At 45.9% G+C, this 27,702-nt stretch overlaps 1 long non-coding RNA gene across 1 annotated transcript; it reads right to left on the reverse strand.

Annotated features, from left to right (window-relative positions):
- Positions 1-21,610: 21,610 nt before the first annotated feature.
- On the reverse strand, positions 21,611-26,562 carry LOC115547257 (uncharacterized). The gene is made up of 7 exons (XR_003977344.1): positions 24,187-26,562; positions 24,053-24,089; positions 23,894-23,947; positions 23,715-23,789; positions 22,828-22,889; positions 22,453-22,513; positions 21,611-22,049 (listed from the first exon to the last, which is right to left on the reverse strand). It is a non-coding gene; the product is annotated as an uncharacterized LOC115547257 (long non-coding RNA).
- Between the last annotated feature and the right edge of the window lie 1,140 nt (positions 26,563-27,702).

Below are 27,702 nucleotides of genomic sequence, written 5' to 3' on the forward strand. Positions count from 1 at the left end.
GTGTGAAAATGTCCACACTGCGGCAACCCTATCACACACTTCTTCTTCTTTTCTTTATATAGCCTGTGCCTATCATTTTTTTAAGCGCAATAAACACGGACAATATCCGACCGATTTTTATCCAATTTGACCGGTAAAATGAAACCTTGCCGGTCACATGACCGGCACCAATTTCTTCTAGCGGAAACACTGGACTCAACACCCCAAGCCAGAGGCTCAGGGGGTAGAGCAGGTTGACTTGTTGCTGAAAGGTTGCTAGTTCGATCCCTGGCTCCTTCTAGAGTGCCGAGGTATCCCTGGGCGAGGCACCTCACCCTCACTGCTCCTGATGAGCTCGCTGGCTGTCGCCTTGCATGGTTGACACCGCCGTTGGTGTGTGAATGTGTGCATGAATGGCAAAATTGAAAAGCGCTTTGAGTGGCTACTGGTGAGAAAAGCGCTGTGTAAACGCAGTCCATTCGCCATTCAGTCCAACGCCTGCAACCCACACCACTAGGGCTAACCTGGGAGTCGACCTCCCAGACAACGACCCAATCCTGCCTCCTGTACTGGTGTTGTGATTCTGTAGCGTGCCCTCCTACAGGACTTTAAACCAGACCCATCTGCCTCTGGACATTAGGTCCTTTAGCAGACACATCGATTCAAACAAAGGTAGTTCATTTGGACAGGGGTCCTCAAGGAGCAGGCCGGGGTTGGGGGTCATGTAATAGGTGTCATCCTTCGGTAACGTTCGAGCAAAATGTTACTTTAACTCACATTCATTTGACCCCCGTCTGGTCACCAAACAAATCCCTTCTCCTCCATAGCGGTTCTTGAGGTTAGGAGTTAATATTGTAATGCTATGGAAGTGAGTATCGTGGTTGCAGGATCGATGTAATGGAGCTGAATGGAGAGAACACAGGGAAGGAGGCAGAGAGAAGAGAGAGGAAGAATAAACACATGTTTCCCTCCACCAGCACGGAGCGCCCGTCCCCCCGGAGAGACGCAGCCGCCCGACGCCTCCGCGCCCCCCCCCCCCATCGATGAGGAGGATACCGGGTCAGACGGCACGGACACAAATCCATAACCGGGTTTTACCAGTTTCCAAGAGAATAGATTAATGCTTAACGGCCCGATAATAAATATAATAAGGCCCTATATTTCATGGTGTCAATTGGAGTAACTTATTTACTATTCTAGTTCTACATTAATCTATTATAGTAAAGATAATTTAATATAAATTGTTACACATTTTGATTGGATTAGAATACTTTGGTTTCCATCCACAATGCCAGGAAGTTGTCTTTGAGAGGGCAATTGCATTTGAAAGACAAATAACATACTCGACTACACAACACTGAAACAAACGGTTAAGAACAGCAGTGAGCTCAAGTGCAAGACGGGGAGTCGGTTTATCTTCTTGTCGGATACCATCTGACGTGGTGTCGAGAGAAACAGTTCTGTTTGGGTTCATAAATATTAAGCAGAACCATTATTCTCGGATTAAATTGCAGGTATTACGTGGAATGACAAGGTACAATTTCAACAATCTCCCTGTTTAATCACAGCGCTGGCAGTCAAATTCATCCCTGAAGAGGAACCAGCAGAGGCCTGATAATGGGTTTGACACGCACTGATTTCTCCTTCAGTGAAGAGCAGATACTTAACAGTATTTCATGTGACTTTTGTATTCTTTATTTTAATCAATTTCAACACTGACCCAAATAACATGAATCTGTCAAAGGCAATATTTGGTTTTGATGGCAATACACTCGTAAATAACTCAGCCCAGCTAAATGTCATTATCACAGATATATCGCTGTTGATTCTGTCCAAACATTCATCCATTTTAATGGATAAACTTGGGTTTTGAACGCAAACAAAAAGTAACGGCTTTTGAGAATGATAGGTAACGATTTATCGAAGAAAGCCTTTCTCTCCATCTCTCTTCTGTCTTTGTTGTATAATTGGTAGCTAATTTAAAAAGAGCCATTTATTCAGAACATAAAACACATAACCTTGCTCTAAACTCATGTTAAAGCAATTGAAAGGGTTATTTGGCCAGACTATGGCAATTTACAAAAGGCTGAGAAGATGTTTAACAGAAAGTTGTGCAGGCTGCCCAGTGCCCACCAACCAATAAGTTTGTACAAGTTTGGATCCTCTAAGACTGTGGCTGTGGGAGGGGGCAAAGTCCAAAAACGTAGCTCCATCCATCTTTCTTTTAAAGGTTTGAGACGATGACTGGCCTTATCTCCTCTTCCCCTATATCTGTCTTTGGCTAATGCGTCTCTAGTTTGATTCCCCCTGGCGTCTATACGTGCTACCTCCGCCACTCTGACTGTGATGCCGGCGACGCCGTAATACAATGCCGCGGTCCAACTGTCTCAGGCCGTGACAGATATATAATGGATGCTTTGTCGAGCCCACACAACGCTGATTCTGGCTTGCTTCAAAGTCCCGGCCAAAGTGTGACATGTGACCAAAGCAATCCTACAGGAATCCTTTCAAGAAACCCAGATAAAAGCCAACGAAATAAAAAAGAAATGAAAGAATGTCCTGATGGCTCCGTTAACACCAGGTATCCAGGGCTTGTATTGTGTAGCTTGCTGCAGATAGCACATTCACTTCATGGGTTTGGCCGCCACAAAGCAAAAACTGCCAAGTGTCAAACCGTATGCTTTGACAACTTGCAATCAGTGTCCCTTTGGCTCAAATCTATCAACAGTGGATGAACAACAGCCATCGGGGCTGATGAATACACAGCAAAAGGTCAGAACAAAACAGCACTGAACGAATAATGGCACCAGCCAGCATTCTTTGGAGACGGGGCTGAAAAACACGAAGGTTTGTGTCAAAAAGTCAAACAGCAGCCTGTGCCTCTTTTACTCATCATTACATCTGAAGTTCTGTTGAATAACCGACGATGAGCACTCAGAGAGTGAAAGACTTTTTCCCTCCTCATTCCACCCTGTTCGTTCCAAACTACCACACCTCTCTCCTCCTCAGACATCTCAAACACTCTCTCTGCGCCACGTTCCACCGGCACATGAAGCAAGAAATCAGTGAAGAATCACACAATCAGTATTAAAGTAGAGGTAAGTAGCAAAAACACTCCAAATATCTTTATCTGCCTGTCCCCCTGGTCTCCATTTTCCCTAGGTGGAAAATGTATAGATGAATGCAAAAAAAAACACTTTATTTAAATAATAATCTGCATAGCTCTTCTCCCCTTCCCTCCTCTGTGACGCTCGTCTCTAGCCATTTCCTCCATTATTTTCCATCTCCTTCCCCATCACGTCCCTCTCTCCTCTCAGTCTCTCTCTTCTTTTCTACTCACTCTCCATCCCTCCTTCCCCCCAGTCCTCGACTGCACACACACACACACACTTCAGCATCGTACAGAGCTGTCGTCCCCAACCCCCTTGGACTCAAAACCACCTCAACCTCTCCTAGCACCAAAAGGACCAACCCAAAACCGATCATACATTCAAAACCACCTCACCCTCCGTTGGCACCCAAAGGATACCCCCGAAACTACCAAGGAATCAAACGCACCTCATCTCACCCTCTGGTAGCACCCAAAGGACACCCCCCGAAACTACTAAGGAATCAAACGCACCTCATCTCACCCTCTGGTAGCACCCAAAGGACACCCCCCGAAACTACCAAGGAATCAAACGCACCTCATCTCACCCTCCGGTAGCACCCAAAGGACACCCCCGAAACTACCAAGGAATCAAACGCACCTCATCACACCCTCCGGTAGCACCCAAAGGAATCCCCCGAAACCATCCCCACACCCGGACCGGTGGGGATGGTTTCAAACCCATCAGGGATTAATAACGAGACCCGGAGGAACAAGGTCAAAGTCTGGCGCTAGAACACAGTGCAACTCCAACTTCACTTGGCCTCATCCCCTCGGGCGCCGTTGGCAATACTTAGGAGATAGTGGAGGCGGGTGCAGGCGGAAAGCTCCCCCGCCGGCCCGCAAAGCTTTACTTTTGATGTTAATTCCTTGAAAGCTGTTTCTTTAGCTGGGGATTAGCGCATGGAGAGCCAGGCTTACCATGCTGTGGCTAATAAAGATGAAACCTCCAACACAGGTACTCCAACATACACACGCCGGGGAACAGCCGCCCATAAGTTCCCCCGCCTTAATTATAAGGAGCTTCACTTCGCTTCAGTGGCTGGAAGAATGGGATGGCATTTGTAGTCTTTGGGAAAAAAAAAATCCTGAGTATTATAAGCGCCGGAAAGCCGCTATTCTTCAGACGCAGGTCTAAAGGTGAAGTGAATGAGAACATGGGAGAGCGTCGACTACTCCACTCTATAGAGCTATCCGAGAGGCCTACACATTTATTCAGCAGTAAGTAGTGAGCCTGGCGTTCTCTTGCCGGGGCCTCCTCGCACCTCCTGCCAAGACGGAGAATTACCATTATGAAGCGCACCCATTACGGCCGCTGATGGTCTCTGTGTCCGCTCGCTCCGGAGGAAGCCGGCCGATAATGACTCGATGGCAGCGCTCAGAGTAAAACTGACATCAGCGCTCGGCCGCTTGGCCAAAAGAAGCCCGAAAGGTTATCAAGACGTTTCACAGGAAAGAAAACTATTGTAAGAAGACGAGCTGCGCTGAATTCTCTATTTTCTTGCCCAATCAATCCAGTGACATTCCCAATCCACATTCCAAACAAGCCGCTGATGTTCACTCTCAGGTGTGTGTGCGAGTGTACCTTTGCTGTGGTGAATCTCTATTGTTGTCCAATACAATGTGGACAAATAGGTCTTATTTTTGCTGTGGTATGTCGCTCCCTTGATTCCTTCACAGATGGGTGAATTCAAAGATCAGTATGAATTCATTAGACCAAAGTGAGAAGAGGCGCTTGACAGTGTTTGAATGTGCTCCTGGGTAACAATGACCGTCATCATCGCCACAGATAAACCCTACCTGCTGTCACAAGGCGGATTATACTGCCAAACAGAAGCGATGCATCGCAGGTGTTTCACCGCCTCGTCCAAGGTGAAGGCCTTGTGCTCGCGATTAATCTGATGGCCCGACAGCGTCAATAAGCATCATTCATCAACCAAATATAGCAAGTTTAAGCATAGATGCCTCCCCCTCCATCTCCCTTATGGAGGGACAACAGCATCCAGCAGCTAGCCTGACCACGCCAAGGACCAGAGGATGCATCACCAACACTCAAGGGGCAGCTCACGGAGGCCACCTCCACATGAGATTTACTTCGAGAAGTTTTGAGTGCGTCAACATGTTCTTTGTGTGAAGATGTGCAGCCGAGCCTTCTAGGGCCCGCCGCAGACAATTTAGTTAATTTCCAAAAGGCTTCGCTGGAATCGGTGAAGTAACGAGAACGGCGATCGCAATGACATGCAAAGTGAAGGAAGCCCTTAAGGAAGTACGGCTTGTTCTATGAGTTATACTTCTAAATGAGCGATACAACGTATTCATGTATTACACTAATAGGAATTGGTTATTAATGCCTATGCTAAATAAAGGGCTAAATGAATAATCACTACATTACTGGGGAGACTCCACTCCATATGTAAATCATATGTGTATCTAAATTAATAATAACCGTTCTGCCTCAGAATGAATCTTAAATCCATACGTTGGCGCCAGTATTTTCCGCTTTCACGGTCAGTTATGTAGAACCAAAATCATAAAACAATCATTATCTTTTTTTTATTATTATCATTATTGTTTTATACAATTATTTCTGTTGTAAAATATCTCAAAGAAACCCCACTGCTGCGCTGGTGAACTGATAAGCTGATACTTCATTAGCACATCATTAAAACAGAATCTATAGCCGCCCGGTCAGACGGAACACAAAAGGCTGCGCATTCGGAGCCTTTCACGGCGTTTCAGCCCCCGGAGGGCCCCTAATCTCTCGTCCCCACACCGCAAGTGTAGGAGCCGCAAGAACCGCAACAACAGTGCGTGTTCCTACGTTTGTGTGTGTGTGTCGTGTATTGGTGTGTGTGCATGTGCCTCTCTGTGTGTGTGTATCATTGTGTGCGTGCGTGCGTGTGTCTGTGTCTGTCGGGGCATGGGTCAGTGTGTGTGTCTGTGTCAGTGCATGTGTGCGTGCGTGCGCGTCATCGGGTGCGTGCGTGTGGCTCTCATGATCACTCTCAGCCGTTTACGTCCTATGAAGGCAGTCTTCAACAAGGTACAGCTGATGACAGATAACGCCCTGACCCAGTTCGCTCCGATGGGAGGCACATTAACACAGCGAAGGCACGCTTGTCAAGTTGAATGGAGCCATTTCACCAGGCAGGAATACATAATTATGTTAAAGCCAGTGGGGTCTGTAGCCGGATGATAAATCCTATCTCTGCCATCTATAATGATATGCAATGGCTGGAAAACATGCTTGGCCTGTTTTAGATAGGCTTTGCATATTTTGTTTTTTGGGGACGAGAATAGCTTAATACTTTGGCAAAATGCGGTTAAATTGAAATATGAATGTTTTATTGTGATCTATGCCGACGTAATCTGGGACGATTTCCCCCGTTTTCAAGGCGCACAAGTGTTGTGTTAAATCGCATTCCCACAGTCACATGTCGGCCATCTCAACAAGTCTCGCCAATCTAACGGCAATCAATTGGGAGGGAGAGTGCATCCACGGCAACCAGGTGCCTGCCTGCCACATCAAAGCATGACTGGGAGAGAAAATCCATTAAAAAAGATGCACGTTTTCAGAACGCCGGGGATAATATGGTTCTGTCTGCGTCATGAGGTATGGGACCAAATGGTCGTTACGACGCTGGTTCAACTTGGGAGTGTCTTTAACGAACATCTGAGGAATTATTATTACTAGTTAGTTGTATGTCAACTGGCTGTATTCTAATATTTTCCCCCAAAAGAATATTCACAAAGGAAAAATAATAACAAATTGAATCACCCATATTCATTTCTTGAAAGCAAGACTTCTAACAACGCGATCAGTGCTGCAACAAACATAATTCTTGGCCTCCGCCATTAAGAAGAGAAACGTAAACGGTTCAGCGCGCTCCCTAAAACATTCCCAACGAGTGGAGCGTGGAGCCGGCTGCTGATGGATCTCACGTGACGCTCCCTAACGACACCGCTTTTCCGACTCCAATTTGCTTGAAGAACAATAAAATCTGTTGCTGTGGGTTGCATCACATGACTGTTTGGAGAATTATCTAGAAACGACAAAGCACAACAAGCCAGCGTTGCATCAGGATGTCATCAGAGGGAGGGGGGAGCTGAAGGAGATCCGGCTTGGTCTGGGGTCAGGCGGTCTAGTGACGGCAGAGGGACTCCCAGTAGAAAGGTTCCCGGTTCCAACGCCGTTGTCTGTGCAGGCATCCTTGAGCTCGACGCCCTCACCCCTACCGCCTCCTAGTTGGAGATTCAATATGAGTCACTTTGGATCAGAGCTGGACGGTGAACAGCCTTTGTGAGGGGCCTGTAGGGGGTGCTGTTAGGCCGTAGAGAGCAGCTTGTCTCCGTATGAAGCGCAACAAAAGAACAATGTTCAGGTATACGCCCACAAAGGGAAGGATTGAATGGAAACCACTTAATCCATCACAGGGCAAACTAAACCAGCAGAATGTCCCGCCCTGCCAATCACCACCCCCCCCCTAAGCTCTGTTGAGAGCTTAGTTTAGGTTGACCGGCTGCACCATCCCTCCTCATTTAGGGAGGCCTTAAAGTATTCTTAACATACTTCTCCTTAGCTCAACAAATCTGTTGGTCCCATCATTACAATGCTGCTGCATTGTGTTTACATTATACCTTTACATTACATAATTCACCAATAAACATCCAGAAGCATCTTAAAATGTAACAGGATCCCTGCCAGAGCCCCCCTCCATGCTGCTCAACTTGGTACGGCCCGATGAGGTCGAACCAGGCCCATATGTGTGGTTATCAAGTGAGTGGACCATGGAGCCTCCTCAGAGGTTAAACAGTGAGTGGACCAGTGAGCCTCCTCCCAGGTTATCCAGTGAGTGGACCATGGAGACCATGGGCTCATAACCCCATGTGTTATTCTCGGACCCCAATAAGACCGGCAGCATGCAGGGCGTGGCCACCCCCTCCAGCCCTCAGGTTGGGTTAATGTGATGTAGACGCTGCTGTAAGCCTCCTTCTGCAAAGCGCTAATTCAGAGAGAGACGTGGCTTAACCCCGGCGTCGTGCCTCTCCGCGCCGGAACCCCGAGCTCTGGGTGGTTCTTTGAGAGCGGCTGAACAGCGACAGAATACATTAGGCTGTGGCGGCGGCGGCGGCGGCGGCAGTCAAAGGGAACGTCCTCGTTATCCAGGCTCGGCTGCTTCTGAACCTGGTTAAGTAAAAACACTTGTGAGGACGGTCATTATGGTAAGAAAGCCTCTGGTTTAAGCACAGCGAACAGTGTCGAACTCGGGTACCAACGTGCCTCTACGGCTGGGGAACAATCTGAGGAACAACAGCAGAACATCAAAGTGGAGAACGCACAACGTTCTACAGGGGCATGGTGTCACTCGGGGAAAAATATTAGAATGTAATGCAAGTCCAATCATTTGTGGCCAACTTGTTAATAGCAGAAAATAATTGGTTGTGAGTGAGAACAAATTGAGCCATAGGGGACAATGACTCATATAATAGAAAATGCTTTCATTAAAAAGAAAAAAAAAGCACTTTAGTTCACAGTAGATTTGGACCCCTAACCTCCGAGACAATGACAGCGATTGAAATTGTAGTGTTTTGTTCGCTCCGAGAAATGAATTCTTATACTAAGGCGCATTTCAACGTCGATAACATAATGCTGGATGCTGAATAAGTCCCCCCCCCTCCCCCGGTCTCCCAGAAGGTGGGGGGGTGGGTCTCCTCAGGTCCCCGTGTGCTGGGTCCGGACTCAAAGAGGGCAGAGGAAACCTTCCCTCCCTGGACCACGGCTGGTCCAGACAGACCCTCACCAGGTGTTCTTTGTCTTATCTAAATAACGTCAACGATGCGCCAAGCGAACCGGATTGGTCGTCTCTCCTGGCCTTTGTGACAGTGTGTGCGTAGGTGTGCGTGTGTAGGTGTGTGTGTGTGGGAGTGCGTAGCGTGGAGATGACTTTGTTTAGGTTTTACCTCGCTAGGTAAGTGCATGACTGGGTGTTTGTTTGTGTTTTCGCTGCCTCACGATTCCTCTGTGAGAGCGTTGTCATTAATCCAAAGCGAGTTTAATCTAATCCTCCCCGTGTCTTGTCGAAACAAAGACGTTAATAACATCACTCACTCAGGTGCACGTCCGCGGGCAGCCAGCCGACCGAATAATGAACATTCAGCACGAAGACGCGGCCTCAAAGCCACTCTGCCAGCACCCCTGTGATGTAGGATCAGTCGGGGGGGAAGCCATTTCAAAATGCACCCACTTGTGACATCACAAGGGGAGAACTCCGACCGAGAAGTATGATGGGTGCGTAGAACGGACTCCCACCTATGGACTGGTGAAGAGCGGCGGGGAGGGGACATGTGAAGTAACACGTCCCAGCTGTGATGTCTCAAGTTCAGCCGGTGATGTCACAAGTAAATGGATTCTGAAATAGGTCGTCACGACTCAACCCTAAAATGGGGACCCTTTGATGCTGATATGATCCTGGAGCTGACCTCGTTCCAGGTGTGTGTTTCACTGTGTGGAGAGAAGAGGGAGATGGTGTGTTCCCGTTCTCTCTCTCTCCCTCTCTCTCCATGGACTGTGATCAGTTTCCACACGGTGCACCGTGTACCTGTGAGGTGGTTTAGAACCGACACGTGAGGAAATCACGTCTGCTCCTGGCCGCGCGTCGCGGCGCTCCGGGATGTGATGTTCAGAAGCCACCCTGCTGATTCTGGGTCTTATTATGAGGTGCGGTTACACAGCTTCACTGTTCTGCGTCGTATTCTCTCTTTTTATTGTTACTTTCTGTACCTCTTCCTATAGGTTTTGAGGGATCAACCAACAACTAACAGCGCCGCGCACTTGTATTTTTATAGTGAAGATATTTTATACTTTTAATGATAGATTTGTCGTATTTCTATCAATGTATGGAAGGGGAATGGGGCCAAAACACTGAGATTGTGCACACGTGTATAAACCAGAATTAAGCAGGTCTACAAAAAGTGTGGTTCAGCTCACGATCAGCTGACGATCGTTAACCGTCTGCCTTGTCTGACAGAAAGAGGAACCTCATCTGGGCTTTATTTGACATGCTGGAACGGTTCGCCTCAAGGCCCCATCATTTCCGTCTGAATGGAGTTTTCTGTGCCTTCAAAGTTTTTGAAAAGCTTGTTGTGTTTTTTCTCAGGAACAACGAAGCCCAATGACGTAACATTTAGAACACATGCTCCTCAGATGTCCCAGAGGAGAAATTAGATTTATTTTTTTCATTTAGTTAAAAAAGGCTGAGTTATGTGCAAAATGAATATATGCAAATGAGCAAACATTCAATCAATCAGAAGTCGGCTTCAAAGTGGCCCGGGGACTTAGATCTTGCGAGGCTTGCTGTCGTTTGCATGGTGGCATGATCACAGGAAATTGGGCACACTAAGGCAACACGTGTTTTTGCTAGAAATCGCACATTTCTATTCCAATGTGCAGTAATGTCTCAGTACGAGTGTCCACCCTGGTCCCAGACAGACAGACATCACCGTAACCCGCTTCACTCGCTCTGGTGAACACGTGACACTTGGGCTGTACAAACAGATGATTATATCTCTGAACTGATTTCGCTCATACTTAATATGATTACCAACGGTAGATAAAACGCTGATCTACTCGGGTTAAACGTGGATTTTTCTAGGTGTGCTAAAAATGCCACTAGTTAATGAAACCTTAAGAAGTGACATTAAGGTTAGAAAAAAATCAATAAATATATATCATTAAAAAAAGTGACTTTGCAACCAAGAGCATTTGAATGAAGCACGCCTGCTGTGTGAACCAGATAATAGGTGAGATATGACCGCCCAGAGCGAGCGCGGCTGGTCTCGGACCGGCGGACAGGACCTGATGACCCGCACCGGCCTGTCCCCACCTGCTTGGGGGCGGGCCGGCCCCTCAAAAGAGATGGAAAAAAAACGAAAGCGGCCAATCAGGGTAAGTGGTGCGTATTGATTCAGCGGCGGCTCTCACCTCTGCTTTTGATTCCACACATTAGGTCACCTGGAGAACGTGAACCCATTACCAGAGAGCATCGTCATCATGGCTACATGTTCTGTCTCGCTGGAGGAGGCTGCACTTAGTTGCCATGGTGCAGGGGCCGCTGGGGGGGCAGGGGGGACGCGACAATGAGAGACTGGGAGTGTGCGTACGTGTGTCTGTGTGTGGTAAGTGCGTTTGTGCACGTGTGTGTGGAAAAGTGCGTTCGATCAAGCGTCTGTGGGAAAGCATACCAAACCCTTTATGAAATGTGATTATCCTTTAACAAATATTTTGTATAATGAATGTGATTATACTTTAACAACACATATTTAGTATTATGAGATGTTACTATCCTTTATCAACAAAAATGTAGTATGATGAAATGTGATTAGCCTTTACTGATACATGTCATTTAAGATGATGCAATGTTACAAGCGTTTATTAATAAATATAATACAACATGATGAAATGTGATAAGCCTTTATTCATAAATAAGAAGAGTTGATGAACTTTCATCTCAGACTTCAGGGGGCGATGCCAGTTCGAGCCAAGCGGCTGACGAGAACGCAGCAGTCCCGCTGATATCCAGCAGTTTAGTAACGCATAAAAAAAATGACAAAGTGAATCGACAAACTGCGTCATCGATGACGTAGATGAATCGCGGCGCTGATCCCCTGCTGGCTAAGAAACCAAGTTCTAATCTTCTGAGTTGAATAATGCTGCAGGGCCTCACTCAGGCTTCAGACCGACATGACCAGACGCTGGACTGGAGAAGGTTCAGCTGTTGGTATGGATCTATAACCCTCTGGAAACGTAACTCATCAGAACATTGAAATTGAAAATAATTATTTAGGCGAAATCTAAATAAACATTGGACATTTTTTAGGGGTCACAGATCTTTACAGATTAGAGCCTGTTTATTATTTTGAATGTGACTGGTTCAAGAGTGTCAAACAAATCAATGCACCATCCCAGTCTGACATTTTTTCATCTACAAGCTCAGTTTTTTCATCAACAAAACAGTTTTTTGGCTTACCTGGCAAAATTAGCCCACGTTACTTTTGGACCCTGCAACTTGAAAAGTGCATGTGTGCACGTATGTGTGTGTGGGGGGGGGCGGGGGAGTGGATGTGTGTGCGGGCATGTGTGTGGGCGGAGAGTGGATGTGTGTGTGTGCATGTGAGACGAAAGTGCATGTGCGTGTGAGCGTGCGTGCGGTTGAGAAAGTGCATGTGTGTTATGTGCATACGTGCAACAGCTTTAGTGCGTGCATGTTCATGTGAATGCGTGTGCATGCTTGTCTGCGAATGTCTTGGTCTAGGTGTGTAGAGTGTACTTGGAGAGGAGGTCCAGGTGTGTGTGTGTGTGTGTGTGTGTGTGCGTGTGTGCGCGTGTGCGCGTGTACGAGGGGTAGGCGTGCCATATTTCAGCGATTGTGGCGTGTTCACGCTCAGAGATTTACAAGTTGTCTCGGGCTGTCTGTGATACTTTGCGTTCAAATCTTTAACGGCTCTAAACAAACAAAATATGTTCCGGAAGCAAGCGGTTTGAAATATAGACTGCTAAGTAGAGTTTGAATTTTAATCTCATCAGCAACGTGTCATCACTCAGCCTTATTGTCAGCGCATAAAAATGTCCGGATTCCTCCCGGCTGCTTATTGCGGCCCCACCTTCTCCAACTACTTTCACTCCCGGATAGGATAGTATGCAGGAAACCATTTAAAGTTACAGTACGTCAAACCTAACGGGACACATTGTGAGTGAATATGCTATGAAACAGTAATCGTGTTAAAAAATATTTTGAAGTGGGAAACTGCGCTTTTGAAAATGATATTTCTTTCTACATCCGACCGGTTCATGGACATGCCTGCCAGCTGGTCCAGGTCAGAGGATCCAACGAGCCCACTAGATGGCCCCTGATATTCATACGGGGTTGCAGGAGATGGCTGACATACAGCGTAAGCTGCGCTGTACTTTGTGGCTCTTATCTTCTTACACTTTATTTTTTTTATTTTTCTGCATTTTTAAGGAGAGCATGGAATACAACAATTCAATTGCCAGCTATGACTGCTTTGCCTGTTATGCTGTGAATTTGACTAATAAAAGAACTTGAAAGGGCTCATGTCCCACCTGGTGGCATGACATGAGCCCTTTGAACTTGAACTTTCCTCAGCTCATCGGTTTGGTAGGGCCCATTTCAGAACAGACGTTTAGAAAAAGCTCCAACCATACAACAAATGCTGTGTTCCGATATCCATACTTCCATGAGTACACTTAAACGAAGTACACTATCCGCAGTCAATAAGTGCGCTAATTTTCAGATGTCAGTGTTGTTCCAAATCGAGTACTCCGGAAATTACGATCACGACTGCCGCCGCGGCTCCTCCCCCGCAATAAACATCCCGCTTTGAACTGTGAACTCTTTAAGCCTAGCAGCTATAAAAAGCTATAAAAACTACAAAATTACTTATTGCAGGCTATGTGGAAAATGTGCTGATTTTGGCTCAGCCTGGCTCCGCCCGGTTCCGCTACGTAGCTAAGATGGCTGCCGTTGAGTACGAAAAGTGTACATCGCCACACACTTTGCGATTTGACAGCACCCCTGTCCTTTCAGTACACTTATTTTCGCCCGATCTGAATCGGAACGCCCTACGTACTCAAACTTAGGCTAGTAAGTACGGATAGTACGGATATTGGAACACAGCACAAATATCTTTCTCCATGGTTGATTTCAAACGGTGAGAAAAGGAGTCATAGACAAAGAGTTCCCGTCTCGATCTCATCCTAAAAGACAAAGACTTTAATAATGCCTAACGCATAAGGACAAGAACCTCCACCTACTGCCTCCATTAGAACCACGGGATCTACATCCGTCTACAGCAGGGCTATTCAACCTCCTTAACAAGTGGGCCGAAAAAGAAAACCACTGGGGGTTCATGGGCCACACAGAGTAAAACTACGTGAATAAATCGCTACAAATAAATCGTACATAAAGTAGTGTTATCTTAATATATATAATACTACTACATGGAATAAACTTGTCAGACGCATTCCTTCCTTCTTCACTTTTAATCGTATCATTATGAAAGATTTTGTTCTCACGTATTTTGGCCACGTATTTAGAATTCAACAATGTTGTTTGAATCATCACAAAACAGAACTACTGTACATATGAGACATTTTGAGCCAGTGAGTCAGTGAGAAAGATTGCACTGCCTTGTTTGCCTAGTTTGGCTCATCCTGAGACACTCATGCAGCTTCTCATAGGTCATGGAGCAACGTGCCCTTGTTCTGATGGCATTCATATGAGAAAACCTAGACTCACACGTATCGGTTGTGCCAAACATTGTCAGAATAAGTGATGCCAGCTCCTGATTGTGGGGTAATGATACTGGCTAGTATCACCGGCTACACACAGAAACCTGATTTGCATGCAACTATGTTTCTCCTTTATTTTATTTATTTTTTGCATGCAACCTCTTGCGGGCCAGAAAAAAAGTAAGAGGGGCCGCATTTGGCCCACGGGCCGCTAGTTGAATAGGCCTGGTCTACAGTCTACACTCATCGCCATCTTGAAGCACAAGCTTGTCTGCAACGCAGTCATGTGACCAGCTGCAATCCCATTGGTCGCTGCTGGTCAGCTGACCTGTCTCTGCGGGGTCTCCGCCCCTCCTATACCATTGGAATCTAATTAATGGGTGGATTTTTTGGGGGGTGGCGTACTTTTATTAAATACACGTACCAGTAGTGTTTATTGCCTTTATAGAAACACATTTATTTTCATTGGTTGACAGTTAATGACGGCTTGAGGCATGTCAGTCATTGGTCAGTATTAGAAGCATAATTATACAAGCCTATATTATAATAAATTTGGCTTATCGTATGGAGCATTTCGATTCTTGGGGCCACTCTGCATTGAGATACATCCATGAATCTAATTCTGCCTTTAAGCTAACAGCAGCATTTTAGCTAAATGTAGCCTTTTAGCCAACAGTAGCCTTTTAGCTAAATTTTTCCTATTAGTCAACAGTAACCTTTTAGCCAACAGTAGCCTTTTAGATAACGGTAGCCTTTTAGCTAATATTCGCCCACATTTGATGTCAAATCGAATGCATAGACTTGCATGAAGGGACGCACACTTAAGGGAGGGCCTGTGGTTCACCGAGACAGCTGTGGGAGACCCTGCCTGGGCGGTTCTAAGCCATCGCTGTACGTACCGGTCGGTCCGCCCCCCCCGGGGGGCTGGTGGGCGACCCATCCATCACACATCTGTAAGTGCACATTTAAGTTTGCATAACGTGCTGAAGTGAAGCCGGAGGTCTGGGCGGCCTCAGGTGGCCCCTGCATCATGGATGAGTATGCATGTTCTGGTATGACAGGGGGGCCGCGCCAGGGGAAGGCCCCGGCCTTGTTACCATGTCCTGATAGTGAAGTGATGTTGGTCTCTTCACTATTAATACAAATCATTAATTAATATTCCAAGGGCCGGGCTGGTAGATTGCCTGCGTCTAAATTGCCTGAACCGACAGGCAAAGCTGTAAGATAAAACCATAACTACATGCTTAAAGAAACGACCAAACACCAAAACGATACACCAAAGATATTTGAGGTAAAGGGGCTTCTCGTCAAAACAAAAGATATATGCCTCGCTATACCGTCGGCCGCAACACAACAGCCTCTCAGAACAATAATGTCAGGTTAACGCGGTCGCCCACAGCCGTAGTGCCGCGCGCTGGCGCATCGTCTGCACGCTGAGGAGCAGACCTGGAGCTAGCGCCACACACATCTGCAGATGACTAAACCCCAACGCAACGTTTCCTGGCAGCATCACACACATCCGGTTACACCTCTGATTACACATATGCTATCAGTAATATCCCCCGGAGCACCCCCCCTCCGCCACTCTAAGGCAGGCAGCCCTGCACGCTCCCTGCATGCCTCTGCATATTTATTACTGATCACAAGAAGGAGGATATCTCCGAACTGTGTGTGCATGTGAATATGTGAACGTGTGCAAGTGTGTGCGCGTGTGCCTGCAGGTGTGTGCGTGTGCCTGCAGGTGTGAGCAAGTGTGTGCATGTCAATGTGCATGGATGCCTGCACATGCACGTATGTGGCCGTGTGCACACGTGCATGAGTCTGCACGTGCATGAGCACTAACATGCATGAGTGTACACATGCATGAGGGTGCCCACGCATGCGTTGCCGCATGCATGCGTTGCCGCATGCATGCATTTGGAATTAAGCCACGAGAAAATGTGTCACTTTTGGGAACGATTAATTTGCAATTTAATTTGCAAAGGGTGGTTATTTATTCATGCGACTGGCTTTACCTAAGGCGTAGAACATTAGTATATTTTGATACTAATCCATATTGCCATGTTTTGACACTGACAGCATTTAGCTAATTGAAAATAGTTAGATGATGTTACTCAGTGATGAGTTTAAGTTTAGAAAGGTAGGAAGAAGCACTTTGCCGAGACAGTGTTGTGCGACAGTGTCTCGCGGGAAAAAACAACATTTGCAAACACGAAGCATGTCTCAAGTAAAAACATCTATGACTAATAACTACAAATCGACACGCACGTCTCATTAAGATTATTAAAACTGACAACATGATTAATACCCTGCCTCTAGCAAACAGCCCATTCCAATCTGTGTTTAGCAGATTACCAGGTTGTGATTTAACATTAAATACCTTAAGGTTATTCAATCTTCAAACCCATCATCCTTCTACTCCCTTTATTTTAAAATAGGGATTAGACAAGCAATTGAGATTTCAACAATAAAATAGGTAGGGATTTGAAACACAATATGTAGGGTGGCGTTATCACTATTAATAGGTGCATCAACGAACAGGGGCAAAACGAAACCACTTAAATACATCAATATCCCTTTAGAAAATGAAGCTACACTGCCCTCTAGAGGCCAGACCGTGCAATAGAGTCCTCACATCCCTTCACAATAACAGGCAACACTATTTAATCAATGAAGCCAAGAATAGCTCTGGTGTAGCTAAATCCCCCTTGTCTACCTATTTCTCATGGCCTGATGCAGGGTCAAGCCTCATGGACATAGAGCCAAACAGAGTTATCAAAAAAGAATCTCGTTTTACATTTGCATTCATATACAAATACATTTATGAATTTATTTCTGGGATATGATGTTTCTACATTTGTAGTGTTATTTCCAGGTACAATAACTCATTATTTACCATTTACTCTACACTGAGAAGACAACGATAGGCCAGAAAAGATAACATGAGGAAGCCTCATTCTTTGCAGCCTAAACAGTCGTGAATGAATATCAACCCTCTGAAGGTTGAATGTTGATCCTGCATCCCTTCCTCAGCTCTCCCAGTACATCACATGGTGCTGCCCACTGGTTCTCCAAACTACTGGTGATGACTGGGACTGAGATGTAAGGGTCACTGAAGGGGATCCGATCGATGAGTCAAAGTTAAAGTCTTGCCACATAAAAAGTAGAACCAGAGATCTGGCCTCCCCCACACAGATAAACCGAGTATTGAGTGAAACTACCAACAGTGGCAAAATAATTTACCTGTAACATATGAAGTGATCCTTAGAATTGGTTTAAAGGCCACCTATTTAACCACCACTAAGTTGATTATCCATGACGAGCGATGACATAATCAAACCCTGTAGTTACATAACGTCGAGGGGGGGGGGGGGGGGGGGTGTTGAGTGGTAGACTGAGCTACCCATCATGCACCTAGGCAGACACTTCCACTTGGTATGGCATTTGACTATCGGTATGGATTGATGTAGTACTGCATTCCCAGGTGGGGGCTCCAGTCAGGGAACTGTTGGTTCAACAAAGGAGGTGTACGCTATATACCTGATACCTACAGCAAGGGTCTACAGTATTGACTGGCTCTGAGGCATAATGGATTAGTGCAGAAAACAGCAAAACATTAGAGGAATCTAAGCTACAGTGAGCCCAAACAAATGAGTCCAATAGTCTGGTTACCACAAAGTGGGCCGACCTCTCTAACTGCCAGATAATTGTCATTATTTGATACAGCGATATGCTCTGGGTTTTACTCTCCGGGGGGGGGGTTCTTCGATTTACCAAAAAGAAATGACATGCGATTTGATCAAATTGCCAGCTAACAAACAATTCATTAGCGCCCACTTCATCGATACATCACATCAATTCAACACAAACGATGAAATTTAAGTTCTGGTCAAAGAAGCAGCGAATGAGAAGAACAAACTGCATGTTGGAGGAATGAAAGACTGGGTTCATCATCATCAGAACGAATCAATAGGTAATAGTCGCATGTTCTCATCAGGCAGGTCCATCAACCCATCGGGTCGTGGAGATGAGTAAACACCATCTGACCTCCGAGTCTGCCCAGACGCATCCCGATGCGGCGGCATGTGGCTCAGGAGGTAGGGCGAGTTGGCTTGTAACCTGAAGGTTGCTAGTTTGATCCCCGGCTTGAGTGTCGAGGTGTCCCTGAGCAAGACACCTCACCCTGACTGCTCCTGACCAGCTGGCTGTGGCCTTGCATGGTTGACTCTGCAGTCGGTATGTGAATGTGCGTATGAACGGGTGAATGTGAGGCAGTATGGTAAAGCACCGGTTAGAAAAGCGCTGTATAAATGCAGTACATTTACCTACCACGGTCAGCGTGTTCAAACCAAGTCAGATAACTCGCATCTCGAGAAACCTGTTCAATCGAATCGTTAAAATGCAATAATATAAACAGCCAGTCCTCCAAGTTGTTTGGCTACCGCCCGTAGGTACAAAATACAGTTACAGAAAATAATGCTACACACGGCTGGTTAAATAACTTTGGCATTATGAGCCGCTCAAACTGAACTGTTGCCTTTCCCCTCCAGCTGCAATATCCGCACCCGGCCGCTTCCCCTGTAATTGCTGGGATAACACACTTAGCGCCGGGCCGCACAGATATACATGTTTGTGGGCGGCGGGGGTCGCCCTCCACCGACCGGGGGGTGCCATTTGGTGGACGGGCGGAGAAACTGTTGACTCGTTCAGCGGGAACCCTGAGTGTCCATCACGGTCACCACACCTCTGGAACAGAAAAGGGCCGAGTGAGAGGAGAAGTCGAGTGGTTCTTATTAAATGAGCTAGGTGTCAGGACAATTTAACACTTTGCGGCGGTGGGGTGTGGGAGAGGAGTGCCGGTCAAGTACTGCTACTTCTGTGCAGTACCGAGCCACTGGCGTTTTGATACATATATTTTTTTTCATGAAATCGAGTTCTTTCTACTAGATTACATTTCAAGGCAACGGCTCGACTGCACTCGTTCAAGAAAATCATGTTGATTTTATTCAGCCATTATTTTACTCAAAGGGGTTTTTCTGCTGAGTGATTAAGCTAAATATAAAAGGAAATAAGAATAGAAGGTCATGATTTGGGACCAGGACTCGTGAAGTACCATCTTTGAAGTACGGCAATTTCACTAAAGAAAAGCTGTCAAAGGCAGGACTTGACCTTTAGATGGACTTCTTGGTGGGTATACGTCCCCTTAATAAAAAGTGTAATTATTCTGACACTGCTGGGATGGACCACCCTTAGAGTCCGGTTAAAGTGTCAGAATGAATCTGCAACATCTTTGTCTGCATGGCTTCACGTTTCCATAATTCATTGCACACTATGTAAATAGGCCAATTTGTGGGAACAAGCTGATGCTTTTTAATTGCCAGGAAATGTGTCAGGGTGTTCTTCGTTGTCAGTCAGGAATCGATTTGCATACAGCCACAATTAGACTTGAAACAAGCAGACTCACAACAACTCGAGGTGGAATACAGCCCCAATTAACCCCAGGGGTGGGGGGGGGGGGGGGTTGACGCGATCGGACCCTCGCATGGACAAGTTGGACAGATTCTCACCACAGACACAAACCCAATTCTCCCTGCAGAACAGCATTGGTAAAACCTGCACACAGCCCTACTCAGGATAATCTCTGAAATATCTTCCTAATCCTCCACTTCAGGTCCCCTTCACCGAAGCTGCTGCTCTTGGCAACACTTAATATAGCAAGCCTATAGTTTCTGTAATTGGTTGGGATGAGAGGTTTAGTGCAGCCCAGAAATGTGCTGCCTCCATCGCAGAAGTCACCAGTTGACGGCTGTTTGGGTGGACTGGTTCAGAACCAACAAACTGGGTTCAGTCACAATTAAGGACACAAAAGTGTGCACGTGATGGCCTGTGTTGGTGCACATGAACAATGTGCTCCTGGAGATCAGATCTACACCTCAGGTGACCCGTAGGGCCCGGTTTTGACCGTACGGACGACATTAACATCAGTCTATTAAACCTGCTGCCTCTGGTGAGACCGCTGCAAATTAATTAAACATGAAACCTTAAGTTTAGTAATAACTGACATGAATATAATCTGTGATAACTAAAGGAATAGGTCGGTTCTGCTTGGATTAACAAAATGCAGTTTAACCTCTCAAGCCTACAAGTTGAGTAAGGAGTAACTTGACAAAGTTGGTTCAATAAGTTTTATTTAGCAATTTACAAGTGAAACAATCACAATGTTTGACAGTTATTTGGCTAAATGCCAAGTCATGAAGTGAAACAGATTAAAGCTTCTTTGGTACATGCCTCGCTTCTGAACCAGCAAGGAAGCACAACATAATTTGCATTCTCACTGTTTCCCTTCAGATAAGGAAAGTATGCATTGCAGAAAAATAAACAGTCAGTAGTTCCAAACAAACATGTTGGAATAGATTTGCACATGGTCTGTTCCATAAAGTTTGTCACAGCAACGTCTAAAAGATAAGTTAAAGTAATTAGCTTCATTTGATTTAATGCATCATAATCTTGAGTTCCTTCTTGTGAAAGCATTTAATAGTTTACAGGTCTTTCAACATTTAAACTGCACAACGGCCGATAGCATAACCATCTGTTAGCTGTGACCGATATACAAGTGGTCAAAAAATTCTTTAACGTGTAAAAAGTAAAGAGGACAAAAAGGATTCAGACTGTTCAGTTTATTGAAAGTCAATTGTTTGCCAACTACCAAGACATTTTTGCCAGGCTATATCAAATGTATTCAATTATATGTCCCTAAATTCAAGTAGGCTGTTTAACTCGTTTCATCGGGTCATAGGCTATACATTCAAAGCAAAACACTGACTATAGTTAGCCCCGAAAACAAAATACACACCAACACAGTGGGACAATCTCCAATCGATAATGCGTATCGGACAGATGTTTACTTTAAACAGCACTGCAAATGTCACTGCGCATCAAGTAGCCTAGCGAACAGCTGTTTAAGAAACTGAGGACACAGAAGGCGGTACTGCGAGGGAATGAGTGGGAGATCTTTTCTTGATAAAAGGAAGCCTACCCACTTTCTGCACGCAATCCTGTTTGGCTTTATCGATCACACGGCAGCTGAACTTTACTCTTTCAACCATAACTCAATTCCCACTGATCTGCCAATAATATTCAGTATCGCGCCCAAAAGTGAACCGCTCATCCGTCACAACACAGCTCCATAACGTAATACAATGACAGAGTTGCAATGCAAGCAACCCGTTTATAGTTTGCACATTTCCATGGAATTCTGGCAAAAGCCCAACACACAAACCCACACAGTAAATCTATGAAGCAACAAGTGTGGAATTGCTTCAGATAATATTAGCTTCAGATAGATCTGGTTACACATAAGCCCTTGGGGAAGGGAGACTTGGACGAATCCCAGCTAATCCCAGTTCATAAACTGGGCTCAAAGAGACGTTCTTGGTTGGGACAAATGAAAGACTTGGCCAATCAAAGGATAAGACTGGTCCAAACATACACAAAGTGAGGGGGGTATAGAGTTTTGTGCAGCAGGCAGAGGGTGAAGCTCTTTGAGTAGTGATTGGGTAGTTGGCGGTGTAGGCGGAGCAGGTGGAGCAGGGATCTTCAGGGTAGATGAGGTTCCTGTGGATCGAGGCAGAAAAATGTCTGCTTAGTTTAACATGGTAAACATTTGTACTGGAGCATAAAGAAGTTATTTCATTAACCAAAAGGGCAACCACACTATTTTATACACAAGCCGATTATAAAAAATAAAAAAAGTAAAGTTGTATATTTCTCTTACTGTTCTCCCTAAAGAAATCCAGCATGGATGTTCACTAATGGAGCCCATCCCAAGCTCTGAACAGCGGCTAGGAGGGACTTCATATAAACGTGATTTTTACCAAAGTATACAAGTCAATCGAGATGTTCCCAGAGAAGACGTTCCTTCAGGCCTTTTATGATGATAAGGAGGGATTCGGTAAGTGCCGTCTACGATAAATTCAGCCTCCCTTTAAGAGATAGACATAAATATCACAACACACACCATCTTCTCTGCTCCATGGTCTCCGGTCTCCAGCAGCTCCATCTGCCCTCTCCATCTTCATCTAAAGGAATATAAATCACCTTTATTGATCCCTCGGGAGTCCCAGAGGACAGGCAGCAATAATAAATCTAGGGAGAACAATACACAGGATGTAAGCAGGCAGTGTGAAACATACAGAAGACGTATATAATGTGGGGGTGAAAGGGGTGCAGCAATAGTTCACTTTAAACCGTACACTTGCAAGAGGCTGCAAAACAAGAGTAAGCTATTCATATTTATATATTTGCAATAGTCCCAATTAACCAGATTTATAAGCCTTATTAAAAGCTTCCTTTAAGTCAAGTCCCTTCTGTATGCAGCAGTTCAGTGTCTCACTGTCGTGGTGTTGAAGCCTCTACGGATCCGAGTCTAGTCGATGAACGGATCCTGGCTCGCTCCTGGTGTTTGAAAAGGATCATCGTTAGAAAAACAGGTTCTCCAAACGACTAGTGTTTTACACAATCCACCATTTTAGAGTTTGGCGCCCAGCCTATATTGTAAAGTCAAAGATTTGTAAAACTTATCTATGATCCAAGTTTTCTGTAGAAGAGTGGTCATACTATAAGAGTACATTTAGTAACATTAGGTTATGCAGTAATACACATTGTAAAGCATTTGGGTTAACCCTAACCAAAAAAAACAACACCATGACCTTAGTTTACAAATTCCAGATAGCTTTATCAATACCACAGGGGGCAAATAGATCCCAATTAATAAATGATTACCAGACCATTCCTTAACAGTTAATGTGCTGTTGGTTATTGCTCATTACTGTCATTAACTAATGTTAAATAATTAAGAAACCTCATGGTAAAGTGTGACCACACGTCTTCAGCCCACTTGGACAATAGTTCAGTTATACAAACTTGTTATTTTCTATACAAGTCAGAGAATCATGGCTTGAAAAAAAACAACATACTAGGCGAGGGTGATCAGAAGTTCCCTAAAAGTTCAGCCCCGCCATCTTGATACTTTTTACAAGAATTTCTTGAATACCCCGTTGTTATTGCTGTCATTATCATAATGAAAAAGCACCAAGATGTGGCTTGGAATGAGTTCATGAGCTTGTGTGAAACCATCCTGGACAGAAAAGGCTGAAGCTGTTTGTAGTTAGGGGCGGGGCTCATTTAATGACACCAGTAAGCAGCACTTTGACTGGTTCTGCTGGAGTGGAATGAATCATTCTAAAAGTCATTACAAAGATTAGCATTTCGGTGTCTTACCCGTCAGCATCGGGTGGACTTGGGGAGTTCATCTCTGCGGGGCCTTCGTCCACCTACAGCTCGCCAGCATCTGGCCTGGATTTCAACGATTTATTTGATCAAATCCTGTACAATACTGAGCATGCAAAGCTCTGCTACGAAGCCTCCGAGCCACGGCTCAGCTAGGAAGTTGGCTATACCTTTCTTGGGGGGGCCTTGGAGTAGTCCTCATCAGGACCAGATGGGCCAGAGGACTGCATCAACGATCAAGCAACCAGTGACCGATTGAAAGAGTCAAAATAGCATTGCAATTAATGTTCAGAGCCATTCACTGATGAAGAAACCATTTAAATACTCACCTGAACTGTACTGTGCCGTTACTATGCCGTCGCCACACTAACCAAAAGGAAAAAAGAATTACACCTTGTACAGCTAACTTCATATTAAATAGTAAAGTTGCATCATGTAGTTAAATATAAAAGTAATTAGTCACCATAACAAAAGACTGGCCTGCGTCACATCTGGGTCGTCAGGGAAACCGGACTGAACACAAAGATGTAAACGGTGAATACATTAACCAACCCATCAAGGTCACGATTAACCAACAAGGATGTAAAGGTTACTTGCCTTTGTGTTGCTGCAGACTTTGTTGCCGATGTTTGGATAAATCGTCCGTTGGTAAATCACGCAAATTAGAAATATGAATATGTAGAAATTCTTTCAAAAATGTAAATTTGTGTACAAGGCAAATTTGATGCAAAGTGTTCCATAGAAACATTGAATATGTACCAGAATTCAATACTACAACGGTTCAGTTCACAGCACAGTTGGTTTCAGGCAAAGCATGCACCAAACTAGGGTGTAAAGCCCCCTTTACACCTTTCAAACATCGTACATTCAATCCAACAGTCAGCTGACTGGACATACAAGGACCCCCAACGCAAGTCAAACCAGCATTGCACTAAACAAAACCAGCATTGCACAGAACACATTGCACAGAACAAAACCACATTGCACAGAACACATTGCACAGATCAAAACCACATTGCACAGATCAAAACCACATTGCACAGATCAAAACCACATTGCACAGATCAAAACCACATTGCACAGAACACATTGCACAGAACAAAACCACATTGCACAGAACACATTGCACAGAACAAAAACACATTGCACAGATCAAAACCACATTGCACAGAACACATTGCACAGAACAAAACCACATTGCAGAACACCCATTATCAAGCATCTGCCAAGCAGCAGCAGCAGCAAGCAGCAGCAGCAAGCAGCAGCAGCAAGCAGCAGCAAGCAGCATAGGGAAGCTGCCAAACTCCAAGCAGCTGCAGATAGCAGCTTCAAATGTATTGAAAAGGGAAAGAGGAAGGCCAAGATCAGAAATGGTAGAGTGTTACGAGCGGTGTGTGCGAGTACATGTGTTAATGAGCACATAAACTTCTCTAATCCATCACAGAAACACCTTTAATTATTTAATGCCAGCGTTGTACCAAACACTAATGGAGCCCAAACACACCAACACTCATCCATCCAGTCAGTCCTGAGTCTTCCAGGAGGTCCAGTGAGTGGAGTCAACAGTGGATGAACCTCGAGAAACGTTTTCCTATAGCTGGGCTCCAGCGAGAGAGAGCAGCATGAGCGCCTCACTTTGCTTTTGAAGGAGCTTCTGGGAAATTGGAGTTGTGGAGTTGTGCGATTTCTTGGTTCCCTGAGGGACTCGTGCCTCCTGGTTTGATGTTAAGAGAATCCACTGTGCCAGAAGGACGTCTTGGCAAGAAAACACACTTGGGATGTTAACCGCCCGAGCCAGACAGTGTCTCAACACTGTGTTGAGGCTGGGATACTTACCTACACTTACCCGATGCGTTTCTGCAAAGCACACACAGACGGTAAAGTGCGTTCCCATTTGCACTTGAAAGGCTGTCATAATTCCTGGCTGACGTGGCTCACACCTCACCACTGAAATAGGACCCGCATGCAAATTAAACTGCTGGATGAAATTGAAGAAAATATGCACCTTCAATCAAAGCGGTCCAACAGCCCCGTTAGACAGAAGTTAAGACTGAAAGAAGTCCGCCAGTGGAAAAGCACTCGGCCTTGAGTGGCTCCTGACATGCCGACCAACTGGTCCGATTGGATTTATCCTTTGATATGGCCAGTAGTTTAAGCTCGGCGATGGAGAAGTCCTGACCAGTAGTGGACAGGCGAGGTCAGGTCAGTCAGTCCACACGTAACGTTACAACACCGGTCCGCATTCAAGACACAATCCAACATCACCAATCATACTAGGATAAATGTCAAAGTTTGAGGGGAAAGAACAGGGACACCGAAAGCACGTGCGTGTGTGCGGGAGACAGGGAGAGTGTAATGTGTGCGGTGCATCATCACACAGCAAATGACAAACAACAACACGGCTCACCAGAAGCCCAACCACCGACACCTCTTCAACCAGCACGTTAGAGAGCAAAACCGGGTGACTCACTGCGGGGTTCCCGAGTGGCTCCCTCGGCGGTGGCCACGGTGCTGCTGATCAGGCAGTGGTGAGAAGAGGCCTTTGGATGAGAGAGGTCATTGGATGAAGAGGCTCCGGAGGAGGCCTTTAACTCTACGAGGAGTGTTGTAGGCCTATTCATAAGAAACCCCATGCCAGTGTCCAGGTGCAACACGGCAGATGTCACAGGGTATCATGAATTTAATGAGGTGTCCCGGGTGTTGACTTTGTCCGTCGAAAGCACCATGAGCAAAGTAACGGCGGGTCATTTTTTGGGTCATTTTCGTGTAATTTTCGTGTAATTTTCGGGTCATTCTCGTGTGAAGTCTGTCTCGGGTAAAGTCTGTCTCGCAGTCCATCTCAAACCAACCCCTAGCGGGGGGTGAGGCGCGTTATTATCGAGGTGCACATGAACAGGTGCACTTAATTATGAGCTAATGAGAAGGAACGCGCTGTGATTGGCTGAAGAAGAAGACACGCAAATGATTGTTCCTGGTTTCTCTGCGGTGTGTCTACGTCACAGTAGGCTCATTTTGTCGGGCACAGATGACGCTATAGGAGGGGTTAATCAAGTGATCTGACGTTATGTAAATTACATCTTATTCAACCGTACATATCATCTTTTAATTTCCAAAGGGTCAGAAGATGTGTCATCTAGCTACATCAAATAGAGCTTAATGTGAATCCCAACGCACTGCTTACAAATCGAATACCCCACTTTGATGTAGTCCTCATGGTCCGCCCTATAATACGATGTGATAGGTATGACTGCGAAAAAAAAACACATTTAATGTCAGACTTAATACATAAATGATTAATCTCATATCCAGGTTAATTGTCCTCGATGACAAGGGGAAATAAACAAGGTATTACATGAAGAATGAAAGAGGAATGTTTATTTAAAGGAGAAATCGAAGTTCACCCACGGCAGCTGTGCTCTGGGTCCCCCTGGAGGGCTGTCAGGAGGGGGACCTCCAGACTGATGGCTCCTCATATGGAGGTCAGGGAGCGGAGAAGGCTGCAGGCCCGTCGGTGGCCATCGTTAACACTCCTCCCCCCCCCTCACCCTCCTCCTCCCCCCCACACCCTCCTCCTCCTCCTCCTCCTCCCCCACTCCTCCTCCCCTCCTCCTCCTCCTCCCCCTTGTTGTCTTCTCTTTTCGCCCTCCACACGATTGGTCCCCGTCACACTCCTTCTCCCCCTCTCCTCCCCCCCCCTGCTCCCCCCCCCCCCACCCTTCTCCTCCCCCCCACACCCTCCTCCTCCTCCTCCTCCTCCTCCTCCTCCTCCCCCACTCCTCCTCCCCTCCTCCTCCTCCTCCCCCTTGTTGTCTTCTCTTTTCGCCCTCCACACGATTGGTCCCCGTCACACTCCTTCTCCCCCTCTCCTCCCCCCCCCCCCCCCCCCCCCCCCCACCCTTCTCCTCCCCCCTCTACCTCCACCCTGCTCAACCTTCGCTCCACCCTGCTCTTTCTCTCCTCAACAACGCTCCTCCTCCTC

The sequence above is a fragment of the Gadus morhua genome, chromosome 7, assembly GCF_902167405.1.
Source record: "Gadus morhua chromosome 7, gadMor3.0, whole genome shotgun sequence".
Lineage (NCBI taxonomy): Eukaryota > Metazoa > Chordata > Actinopteri > Gadiformes > Gadidae > Gadus > Gadus morhua.